The sequence below is a fragment of the Nicotiana attenuata genome, chromosome 2, assembly GCF_001879085.1.
Source record: "Nicotiana attenuata strain UT chromosome 2, NIATTr2, whole genome shotgun sequence".
NCBI lineage: Eukaryota > Viridiplantae > Streptophyta > Magnoliopsida > Solanales > Solanaceae > Nicotiana > Nicotiana attenuata.
The window spans coordinates 26,769,429-26,780,169 of NC_031990.1; the positions used below are offsets into that span (position 1 = coordinate 26,769,429).

At 40.6% G+C, this 10,741-nt stretch overlaps 1 long non-coding RNA gene across 1 annotated transcript; it reads left to right on the forward strand.

Annotated features, from left to right (window-relative positions):
- LOC109222882 lies at nt 8,200-10,237 on the forward strand. Its single transcript, XR_002067473.1, has 3 exons — nt 8,200-8,416; nt 8,600-8,670; nt 10,118-10,237. It is a non-coding gene; the product is annotated as an uncharacterized LOC109222882 (long non-coding RNA).

The window sequence follows — 10,741 nt, forward strand, 5'->3', positions numbered from 1 at the left end:
GTAAATTTCATAAATTTTTAATTAACAACGCCGATTTGTTTGCTTTCTCCCATGTAGATATGCCAGGTATCCCGAAAGACATTGCCACGCACAAGCTGAATGTCGATCCACTCTACTCACCAGTACGACAAATCAGAAGAAAGTTTAATGCTGCTATAAACGAGGCCGTCCACGAAGAGGTAGAGAAATTGCTCGCCGACGGTTCCATTTGGGAGTCAAAATACCCCCAATAGGTCACCAATGTGGTCATGGTGAAAAAGAAAAACGGGAAACGGCGTATGTACGTGGACTTCATGGACTTAAACAAAGCCTGTCCTAAAGACTCCTTCCCGTTGCCTCGAATGGATCAGCTCATCGACGCAACAGCAAGGCACGAGTTATTAAGCTTCTTAGACGCCTACTCAAGCTACAAGCAAATCGTCATGAAGGAAGAGGACCAGGAAAAGACTACCTTCATCACCCACCAAGGAACGTATTGCTGTAGAGTCATGCCATTCGGGTTGAAGAACGCAAGGGCGACTTATCAAAGGCTGGTCACCAAGATTTTCAAGGACTAACTCGGCAAAATAATGGAAGTTTACATAGACGATATGTTGGTCAAATCAAAAAGGAAGGAAGACCACATCGACCATCTGAAGGAAGCCTTTGGTATACAAAGGCGATACGACATGAAGCTGAACCCCGAAAAGTGTGCCTTCGGTCGAACCTCGGGCAAGTTCCTCGGCTTTCTGGTGTTACAATGAGACATCGAGGTTAATCTCGACTAGATCAAAGCCATCGAGGGAATACCCGAAGTATTGAACAGCAAGAAACATGTACAAAAACTGACCGACCGTATAGCTTCCCTGTCGAGGTCCATCTCACGATCCTATGACAGATGCCACATATTCTACAATGTGCTGAGAAAGGACAACAGACTCCAGTAGAATTCAGAATGTATAGAGGCCTTAAGAGAACTAAAGGCATACCTATCTTCGCCCCCGATCCTCGCCAAAGCAGAATCCGGAGAACGCCTCCTGATATACTTGGCCATATCAGAGGTCGCAGTAAGTGCAGTGCTGGTCCGTGAAAATAAAGGACTAAAGCTAGCTCTCAAATACGGAGCATGACGAGTCGTTCTCCGATGTGACTCACAACTCGTTGTTAACCAAGTCACAGGGACTTTCCAAATCAAAGAGCAAAGGCTACAAAAATACCAGGTAGAGATTCATAAACTACTGCAGGAATTCGACGAATGTCACTTCGACCAGATACCTCGAGCACAAAACATCAAGGCAGACTGTCAAGGAAGTGCCCATACTGGCAATCGAGCCCTCATCAGATGCCTCATACGAGCAGGCTATTATTGGCCCACCATGAAGAAGGAAGCCGCGACTTCATCAAGAAGTGCGAGCAGTGCCAGAAATGCGCTCATATGATACACCAAGCGGGCGAGCACCTCCACTCAGTCATATCACCATGGCCATTCATCAAATGGGGAATAGACATCGTGGGACCACTCTCAACGGGACTGGGTAATATACATTTCCTTTTAGTTTTAACTGACTACTTTTCCAAATGGGTAGAAGCAGGTGCATTCGCCCAAATACGCGAACAGGAAGTTATCACATTCATATGGAGGAACATCATATACTGCTTCGGTATCCCTAAAGAAATCAGCTGCGACAACGGACCCCAATTCACCGGGAAAAAGACCGTCAAATTCTTCAAGAAATGGCACATCAAATGAATACTCTCCACGGCTTATCACCCTGCAGGCAACGGCCAAGTCGAGTCCTCCAGCAAAACAATACTAAACATCTTAAAGAAAAAGCTTGAGGACGCCAAGGGACTGTGGTCGGAATTGCTACCAGAAGTTCTATAGGCATACCGTACCACGCCAAAAACAAGCACAGGAGAAATGCCATATTTACTAGTCTATGGGACTGATGCAATGATACCAGTCAATGTCGGGGAACCAAGTTTGAGATACTCCAATGAGAGCGGACCAAGCAATGATGAGAACATGAAACAAGACCTTGACAAAGCGGAGGAGCGAAGAGACATGGCTTACATAAGAATGATAGCCCAAAAACAATAGGCAGAACGGTATTACAACAAAAAGGCCAAAGTACGACCACTCAAAGTCGGGGACTATGTACTCAAGGCCAAAACACAAGCGAGCAAATACCCAAGAGAAGGTAAACTAGGAACCAATTGGGACGGGCCATACAAAATCATGGCAGCAGCAAACAAAGGATCATTCCAACTAGAAACAATGGAGGGAAAGCTACTACCAAACAATTGGAACGTCACCCACCTCAAATACTTCAACTTCTGATAACGGACACCCTCCAAGTCGTACTCTTTTTCCCTCACCCGGGTTTTATCCTAATTAGGTTTTATCGGGGAGGTTTTTAATGAGGCGACGAAGAGAACGTCCCAAAGTTCAAGTATAATTCATCCTGCCCGCCTATCAACTACTTCTCCAGGCTTAGCGATGAAGGGACTAGGTAAACTGGAACTTCTCAAATATATGTATGGAACAAACAGAAACATGTAATATTCTCCAATGAATGAAATACACAAAGCAGTATGCAGCATCTTTGCACAACTTCACCAAATCATTTTACATTCTACATTCGACTTCGCTCGAATCACTTTATATTTGACCTCGCTCGAATTACTTTACACTCGACCTGGCTCGAATTACCTTATATTAGACTCGCTCGAATTACTCGACATTCGACCTCGCTCGAATTACTTTACATTTGACTCACTCGAATTACTCGACATTCGATCTTGCTCGAATTACTCTACATTCGACTCGCTCGAATTACTTGACATTCAACCTTGCTCGAATTACTCGACATTCGACCTCGCTCGAATTACTCTACATATGACTCGCTCGAATTACTTGACATTCGACCTCACTTGGATTATTTTATTTTCGACCTCATCAAACCTCGACCTCGTTCGAGCTAATTAATACTCGGCCTCAAGTCAGTTTATGTTCGATTGTTCCAAAATCAACATTACATGCAAACGGACAAAAAATTAGGGACTTTCCCGCATAGCAAACAAAAAAAAAGAAGAAGAGAACGGGAATTCGGAAGTTCATAGCAAAAAGGCAATTGTTCCATTTCAATTGTCAGATTACAGTACTTTTACAAAGGGCTCGAGAACACCCTCACAAAAATAGCAAAGCAAAAAAAAAAAAAACTAAGTACAAAAGCTTCACGCCACATCATCCCCATCAGCATACTCATCATCATACCATGGATTAGAGGCAATCCCATCTGCGGCATCGTCATCATCATCCCCGCGGGTGTACCAGGGTTGTTATCACAAGCTTCACGAGTTGTATGTGCCTTGACACGGACGCCCTCAAGCTCCGCATTGGAAACCTTCCCGGCAACCTTCAAAGACTTTTACACGTCAAGCTGAGCCTCAGCATGGACCACATTTCGTACAACTCCCGCGACACATCGAGATCGGCGAAAGTGTGAGATGTAGACGGTTGTGCCTGCTGTTGTGTCTTTTCCGCCTCATGGCAACGACTTGCTCATTTAACTTAGACAGCTCCGCCTCCAAACCCATGATCTGCTCCTCCAACCTTGCCACCTTGAGCGCCGACGTCTCCGCCTCATTAGCCCGTTCGAACCTGCAAACACGGAGGGCGTCATCTAAGGCCATCCCCTCAACCATAGTGGTCATTCTGACGTTCTCAACCCGACCCAACTCTTCGATCTTGGCACTTAATTCATCCCTCAGATCGACATCCCTTGCCTCCCTCTACTTGAGTTCAGCGTTAAAGACGCCACCTGCACCTGAAGGTCAGCATTCTCGGCCATCACTCCCTTGCTCACCTCGAGCTCATCCTCCTTAGCCTTTAGGCTCCCTCAAGCACGCTACACCTGCTGATAGCCCTCATAAGTTCCTCGTCCCTCTCCCTCAGGTCATCGTCCTTCTTTGTCAGCTCATCGTCCTTCTATTTGAGCCCATCACGGAGCGACTGAAACTGGTCATACTGGCTGAGAAAGTCGGCTAGCGTTCAGTGCTTGGTATGGTACTCACTATACTTGGAGGTCATCTTCTTAAAAATATCCTTCCTCCGCTCCTCCCGCCGGCCGCGCTCAATCCCCATAATAAGAGTCTAACATACAAACAACAAGAGTCAGTGTAAGCAAGTTACACATACGAAATAAACTTAAACTAACATAGGAAAAGCAAAACTTACTCGCAAGGCCATGCCTGATATACCCAGCGACAGGTCCGCATCTTTTAGCGTCTGTAGCATCCTATTCTCGGAAATCGCACACAGGGGAGCGAAGGCCGGCATCGCCCGTTCTATGTTGGCCAAGAGGTCATAATCCACGGGAATGACTATATGCCGATTAAGACCCTTAGTCCTTATCTCCACGTGAGTAGTCCTTTCCATGAAGGTCCGTACCTCCTTAGGGTCAATGTCAGAGCCAGAGTCATCGCCCTCCGTAGGGACAGCTCTATCTCTCCCAGTCGTTGATGATGAGCCACCTTCAACAGCCCGTGTAAGCTCTCCGCTACCACGAACCCCCTCAACCTCATAGGGCCTCTTCTCCATGGCGGCACCTACTGTAGAAACAACCTCGATGCCTAGTGTAAGCACTGATTCTGCTTTCAACATCAACGACAATGGCCTTTCCGGTCTCCACCCTTCGTCTTTTCCTCGGTGATGCCTCTTCTCTGTGAGATGATTCGTCCACAAGGTGAAAGATGGGCTGAGAAGAGATCTCATCCGGCACGGCAACGGTTTGGAGTGCGAAGTCCCTCATTGGCAGAACTTGAGTCCAACCTCCTCGAGCAGACTCAACTAAAGCAAACTGTATTCTAGCTGATGCAATAGCCTGACGAAATGCAGGTACTGGAGCCTTCGCCTTTATGGAAACTCGCCGACCTGACACCAAATGAAGGTCACATCAAAAGGCGATAGTAAACGATAATAAGTTATAAGGTAGAAATAACACTTACTGGACAGAGTATTGGGCCCAAAGCGCTTGTGAAAGGACGCCCAGTCGCGAATTCCCACGGTGTGGGGTAACACGCGAGCCACCCAATCTTCAATATCGAAGACGCGAGAAAGTGCACGCCTTTCAGCTGAAAACAAAGAAGCCGTGAGCGAGTCGAAAACGAAAGAATAGGAAAGAAAAAATGAACATATGACAAGATACTTCCGATTATAGTTCCACTATTCGGGAAACCCGGTCGGATTCACCACCAGGTACTCGATCTTGATGAAGAAGTATTTATGCCAGAACCGCCGGTTCGCCTTATCGTCCATCCCGGCCACAAACCCTTTGATCCCACGATGTTGCAGATGTATCAATGTGCCTCTATAATAGATGTAACAGATGCCAAATATTGACCTCACATCCGGCCAACTTCGTGTACTTCGCCAACATTAGAAACATTTTGTACAAATAAGGGGAGAGCTGCGCCGGACAGACGTTGTAAAAGCGGCAAAACTCCTCCGCTAATGGGGGAGAGGAAGAGAATAACCGACTAGGAACGGATAAACATAGAAAGCACAATATCCAGGTCGGTGAACCTGTACTATGTCGCCTCCCGTCGGAATAATCTCGACATGAGAAGGAATGCGATATTTGGACCAGAGGTCGGCTACTTGATGCGGCCCCGTCTCAGAAAGCTTCTGGGCAGGAGTGGGAGCAGGTTCTTTTGGAAAGTCATGTCTGACCAAAGGGTTCTTGGGAACCACCTCCTCTACAGTAGGGAAGCTTTTTTCCTCCTCAACCATGGATTCCTCACCGCCAGGAGGAATAGCCACCAATAACGGAATGACATCGGAGACTCCGTCGTGAACATAAGGGGTATCAGACATATTTTGGTAGTAGGGCGTGTACAGCAAAGTCAGAAAGAGAAGATATCAACCGGGAAAGAAATCAGGGATCAGAATTGAAAAACTGTAAAGAAATCGGAAATGGAGATCAGAGAAGAAGGTCAAAGAAGAACAATAGGCATGCAAAGTGAGAAATTCTGAAAGCTTCGAATATGAAACCCCTCTCCCCTATTTATAGGGTTGGGTAACACCAGAATCGAGGAAAAAAGACGTCGATGGCACCAAAACCGAAGCGATAGAAGCGCAGACACTGCATTGGGAAGATGCATAATGATGACGCGCATGGCATGATGTCATCCTACGATAGCCACACCAACTGCAGCCCTGCCGCTAGTTCGACCTTGGCCGGTTCAATGCAATCATCACGACCAAATTTCCTCTGAACGGCTGCAGACAGGGTCCGCTATAGAGGACGTCCAAGATCACGACCTCAATAAGTGGAGGAACTAACTGTATTGGTCCAAATTTGGACTAGACTTAATAGCTGCAAATGGACGTGGTCGAGGATTAAGTCGACCACGGCATAAGGGCGAGGAGTCGCCTTAAGAAAGATTAGTACCGAGGTCAAGTAAAGGGTGTATGAAAGTAACGGTAGGATAAGTTTAGAATAGAAAGAAGGAATAATCCATTGTTTCTGTTGTACTTTTCTAAGGTTTCTCAGGAATATCCCCTATAAATAGGAAGAGATAAAAAATCGGAAGGGGATCTTCACTTTTCGGATAAGAGCACATTGTAAAAGGTTGACTACAAAGAATATACAAAAGCTTGTCTTGTCCACTGATTACATTGTTCGATATACACTTTTTATTCACAAGATCCAAAAATTCCTTGTCCATCTTCATTCTCTATTCCCCCGTGTTGTTGTCAGGAAGGAGAATCATCCAAGTCATCTAACATTCGGGTGATAAATTCCTTCTTATTATATTCATTGCCATTATCTACATTTATTACATGCTTTTATTACTATATTCATTGACAATCATTGAGCATTTGTAGTTGGTATACAACTATTTTCTTATTAATTCGTTTTAAGAAAAGGTTTAGTATTTTTTTTTTTTTGTTGATAAAAGAGCACTCTTGTTAAATTAGCTACTCCATAGTCCATAGTATTTGCGACGCATGTCCCCACGTGCATGCATAAAATAAGCAACTTGGAATATGAACTCTCAAAGGTTAAGATGGATATTTATTACTTAGTACACTTTCAAACAAATGTAATTACTCCTTTAGGTGGAAAACTTCGCCTTGAGGTCCACGCTGTGGTTGATGCAAGGGATTGCATTTAGTCTTTGGAGATTGAATCAAGTAAAGTTTAATTTTATTCACTGACGGGTCATTTTGTTGACTGCATAAGCAAAATTAATTCTGATGTAAAATTTTGCATAACTAATACAATGTTTAATTTGCAATACAAAATTATGTATTACTATTAGACTTTTTGCTTGTGACTGATTAAAGGTTTGATTTTCGAGATAAAACTCTCATAACTAATGTTATATTTCGGCTATGAAATTGAATTATGCACGCCGACAGAACTTATATTTGAATCTAGTTAATTACTTCCTCCGGTTCAAAATAAGTGATTTTTTAGCTGTTTTCATACAGATTAAGAAATCCACCTTTTAACATTAATTAGCTATAAAATTGACCATATTAACCGTTACTATCTCTTCACATAAATACTCCTAACACATACTCCAACACTATTTACTCCAAGGGCAATGTAGGAAAAAAAATAATTAATTCATTCTTGAAATCTGAAAAAATCACTTATTTTGGACCACAAAAAAAGGGCCAAAAAATTACTTATTTTGGACCGAAGGAAATAGTTCACGAGGGCCGAGATATGATGAAAAAGTAATATGTACTGGTAATATACCTGGACGATCCCTTAAACTTGGCTCTAGTTTTTATTTATACACTTCAACTAGGTGAGTACCTATTAAACACTTAAAATTAAATATCTTTAAACAGAGTGAAGGAGAGGTGTTCACCACATAATAATTCATGTATTATAGTCTATTAGCCTGTTTGACAAGCTGTAAAAATCAACTTATTTTGAGAAGTGTTTTTCTCAAAAGTACTTTTGGTGAGAAACAATTTGTTTTTGCCTGATTAATTTGAAAAGTAATTCTGAGCAGCAATTAGTATTTGGCCAAGTTTTAAATAACACTTCTCAAAAGTACTTTTTTTTTATTCCAAAAGCTTGGCCTAAAAGCATTTTTTTTAAAAAAAAAGCATTTCTAAAATTGGAGAAGCTTGGTCAAACATGCTTATATATCTCAAATCCTAGAGAAAATCAAGTAAAATGAACCAGAATTCGAAGTGTGGTCCTACGCGAGAACCATTTGCTAAAAGATTTAGGACGTCAAGAAACAGAAACTGCAGAATAAGCAGAGTCTCACATTTCGAATGATCTTATCTTCGAAGGAGCAGAGGAGTTGGATACAGATGATGTCAATCTGAAATTTAGCTAGCAAATGATAACGATCGATCTGAACAAAAAGTAGTGGTAATGGGAATTGAGACAGTCTCTGCAGTGTACGTAGTTGTCGCAGTTGGCTTACTATTTCTTTTTAATGATCTTTAAGGTGGAAGGACACACCGTCGACTTCTTCCTTTTTCTTTAAATCATACATTAATGGTTTTATTTGGACTCAATCAATTTAATGCTTTTGTTCCCTCACTTCTGGCTTTCTGCACTAAACTCCTCTCTTCTTGCAGAGGCTTCACATGCTATGCTTATCTGCTCTGCTCTGCTCTGCCCTCATTTCTGATATACTTTCTCTATCTGGGTAAGTCGTAATATCTAGGCAAAGTTTAATAAGTGAAGGTGGTAATTTAGTAAAGATTATTAGCAGAACCAATGATTTAATTCAACCTTCTACAAGTGAATATAGTACTGACATTTCTTGACACGCCTATTTTCAGGTAAATTTTTAAGTTGCTGATCCAACTATCGGATTAACTGTAAGGGGTCGTTTGGTTGGAAACATGTTATCCCAGGATTATTTATCCCGGGATTAGTTATTTCACCTTTCTATGGGGATAAAAAATACTACAATCCGGGATTAATTATATCGTAATTTTCTTCCAACCAAACATGAGATAAATTCTTTTTAAATTTAATCTCGAAATTAATTATTCCTTGTCCCTCGTACCAAACGAGTCCTAATTAAGCATCTTTCGGGATATGAAAAATTAGCCAAGTAGCATTTCAGAGGTTTCTGCACTGAAATTCCACCTACTGAACTCAAACTTAGTAGTAATATTTTTTTGCTTTAAAGCTTAATATTTCAGGAAAAAGAAATATTCTAATGTGAAGAACACTAAATCCACACGTATGGCCTAAGCTACCATTCAAAAAAAAGGGTAAGACTGACATTTGGGATATTGTATTTACAGTCCAATGATTGCAATTTCACCTTGTACTCAAGTGACGGAGAGTTTCTTGTTTTTTACCTTTCACCTTGCTATTCATAAACTAAGAGCCTGTTTGGCCAAGCTTCTTAGAGGCCAAAAGTATTTTTTTTGTCAAAAAAATTACTTTTTGAAAAATTTATTGTGTTTGGCAAAAATAAAAAAGTATTTTTGGCCAACAGCAGAAGCAGTTTTTCTGCTTTTGGGAAGAAGCAGAAAATCCTAGCTTCTTCCAAAAAGCAGAAGCAGAAACAGAAACAGAAAATTAATTTATTCAAGACAAAACTATCCTCACCATAAATTTATATTTTTCAAATTATCCTTTACATTTCTTTCCATATATATATATATATATATATATATATATCGAGCCATCTTCAGTTTGAATGGTAAAGATGAGAAATTTACTAATATCGAGTGCTAATAAATGAATAAATAAAGCAAATTATTTTCTTATGTACAAGCGATTTTATTTAAATTGATCTCCAAATTTATTTTACTTTTGTACTTTCGATCCTCATAACTTTCGTTTCAAAACCCTTTATCTCCAAGAGATTTCTACCTCTTTTCCTTCTAACACATCCTATCACTGTAGGCAAAAATAAATTCAGAAAATAGTAGTCCTAATAGGTTTATGTACAATTGAAAGAACATTTGGAGTCTGGAAAAATAGGTTTTCTATTTTACGCTCAATGCCATCTTTCAAGTTTGACACTCAGATTCATCTTGTTACAACTACCATGGCTATACATAATTTCATCCGACGACGATCTTCTACTGATAAGGAATTCAACTATTATGCTAATGAAGACATTACTGCAGAGATTGAGGAAGGAGATGGGGCTTCTGGTATTCCTTTAGAAATGCAAGACAAGTCTTCGACTATTATGGAGGCGTTGCGTGATAGAATTAGAGATGAAATTGTTGAGAAATATTATCATGTGTGAGTCACTTTGCTTATTATTTCATGGTATAAATAACAAGTAATTATACTAGATAATATTATTGCTTTGGTATAACTATATATGTTACAAAGATTTAAATATTTAGTATGTATGTATACTTTATGTTTATATCTTAATTAAATTAAATAAAAACTAATAACAGTCTCTTATAATAATATTAAAATTTATTTTCTTTTAAATAAAAGTTTGGCACTATCCTTTTGGTAATTTGACACTCAAAAGTACTTTTTGTAAAGATTGGCCAAACACAATTTGTTTATCAAATATTGTAAAAAGTACTTCTTAAATGAATTGGCCAAACACAAATTAACTCCTACTAAGGAAAATAGATTCAACAACAAAAGCAAAATCATAAGTAGGGCAACTTAATCGGCTAGAAAATGAGTAAATTATTCAAATAATCACTCAACTATCTCAAATTATCTCCTAAATCACTTTTCTTTCGTTTGTAACAACAAAGTCACTGAACTATACCTATTGC